The sequence below is a fragment of the Mandrillus leucophaeus genome, unplaced genomic scaffold (genome assembly GCF_000951045.1).
Source record: "Mandrillus leucophaeus isolate KB7577 unplaced genomic scaffold, Mleu.le_1.0 Scaffold265, whole genome shotgun sequence".
Taxonomy (NCBI): domain Eukaryota; kingdom Metazoa; phylum Chordata; class Mammalia; order Primates; family Cercopithecidae; genus Mandrillus; species Mandrillus leucophaeus.
The window spans coordinates 2,123,051-2,125,454 of NW_012102754.1; positions in this window are offsets into that span (position 1 = coordinate 2,123,051).

Sequence of the window (2,404 nt, forward strand, 5' to 3'; positions counted from 1 at the left end):
TTTAAGATGGAGTCTTTCTCTGTTGCCCAGGCTGGAGTGCAGTGGTGTGATCTCAGCTCACCGCAACCTCCGCCTCCCAAGCTCACGCCATTCTCCTGCCTCAGCCTCCCGAGTAGCTGGGACTACAGGTGCCCGCCACCACACCCAGCTGATTAAAAAAAATTTTTTTTTATTTTTAGTAGCGATGAGGTTTCACCATGTTAGCCAGGATGGTTGTGATCTCCTGGCCTCGTGATCCGCCCACCTCAGCCTCCCAAAGTGTTGCGATTACAGGCGTGAGCCACCGTGCCCAGCTGAGAGTGTTTTTTAAATTGAAAAAAGTCAGGGCACAAGATCTCATACTTGCTTACGGGAACTATGGGAGAAAACAGTTGTAAATGCAAAATGGGTTGCCCTTGTCATTAAGCCAGCCATGCCTAAGTTTCTAGCCCCATAGCTCTCCTACCACACATTCATCAACCGGATCCTACCTTCACATTCATCAAAGGTGATGGAGATTGGATCATTCCCTTCTTCTCCATCCCATTCCTGCCTGCATCCTAGGCAGTCTCGGGTGATCCTGCTAACACCCGACAGCTCCTTGATCTGCTCAGTTCTCATGGCCTTCCCCCTCCACTCTTCCATGCCTGTGGCACCTGCTGGACGTTGTCATCCCCAGAGCTGCTATTGACTCTACCTGCTCCTCTGCACTCAACTTCTTGACCATCCTTGGCTTCTCAGTCTCTTATTTCTTCCACATTTACTCTTTGACTTCACTATGCTTTCATTTGCATGTGTCCTCTCTATTTGGGGGATTCATCAGCTGGTCCCCTCCTGTCTTTACTTTCCTGCTTATCTTGGGAGGCATCACATCATCCTTGGTTTGGCCAGCACCCTCATCTCCCTGCCCCTCAGCCTGTGGCACCACTCTGTAGACCTCATCCCCGCTCTCCCCTCGTCTCTGGTCTTCTCAGTGCTTCTAGGGGCAATCACAACGTTCCCACCTGTACATTCAATACTGCTCAGCATGTATAAAATGTACCCAGATTCTTCTGCCCTGTCATTGCAGCTGTTCCAAGCCCATTCTCAGGTCTCACAGAGAAGAACTTGCTGCATTACAGAAGAAAAGAAGTTTCTGGCATGAATTCCTCCACTTTTACCCCTATTTACTACAAACCCTATTGCACCTTGTCTCCTCCTCTTCCCTCCTGTGCTGTTGCTGCCTGTCTCCTGTGTAGGGAAATCAGGTCTAAGGCCAGATATGACTTCTTTCAGAAAGTCTTTCCTGGGCACCCTCACCTCTGCTGGCCAAGGCTAGGTTAGGGCCTCCTCCTGGGTTTCTACTGAACCCTGATTTTAACTCCATCCCACCATATTGTAATGGTTGATTTACTATACATCTCTTTCGCTGGGCTGTGTGAGCTCTTTGAGGGCAGAAGCAGTGTTTTTCTTGTTTTCTTTTATATACCCAGCACCTGGTAAAGTACCTGGTAAAGTAAGTGCTTGATATATGTTGTTGAATGAATGAATCTCATTTTCTTTACACATAGTTTATTCACCTGCATTCAGGATCCCTTCCCTTCCTGCCTCTTTGTACTGTCAGTTATTCCTTTTCTGAGTTGTGTCCTCAACCTGCCTTCTGGTGGTGTTTTACGTACAACTGTTATTATTGTTATTATTAATGATGTTATAGCCACTGTTTACTGGACACTTACTATGTTCAGGCACCATGCTAAACACCTTACCTGCATGTTGCAGTTTAATCCTTACAATAATCCTATGAGGGTAGTATTATTATTCCCACTTTCCCAATGACATTTAAGCAGAATTAAATCTCCTTTAAAGCAAAGACTCTTCCTAGACTCTGTATGCTCCTCCACCTAATGTCATATATCTTCATTACATTTACACCAAGTTTCTGAAGTGTCATCTCCACCAGCTGTCTCCCCATTCTGACCCCTCTCTTACTCCTAGCTCCCTGGAACAGAGCCCTGTCTGACTATGAAAGCTCCCACTGACGTCACCAGTGACCTCCATGTGGCTAACACAGTGAATGCTTTCAGGCTTATCTTCCCAGTTTTGCAGCAGCAGATGACACTGACTGGCCACTCCCCTCTGTGGTTCTGTTTCCTTCCCAGCTCCCATTTCCTCTGGCCCCATTAAGTGTTTTGTTTCCAGGGGCTCGGTTCTTGGCCCTTTTGTTTCTTGCTCCATATCCTGTTTCTAAGTATTCTCTGTTTCAGCTTAACTAAAAATCCTGCTGGTATCCCAGGCTGCTCCCCTATGCCCTAGAACCATAGGACCAAGGCCTCTGCTTTCACCTTGATAACCCTTCCACAGAGGCCAAACTCAGTGTGCCAATCAGATCTTATCCTTTACTGTCTCCATCCCAACATGTCTCAACACCTACTCCTCCTCTTGTATT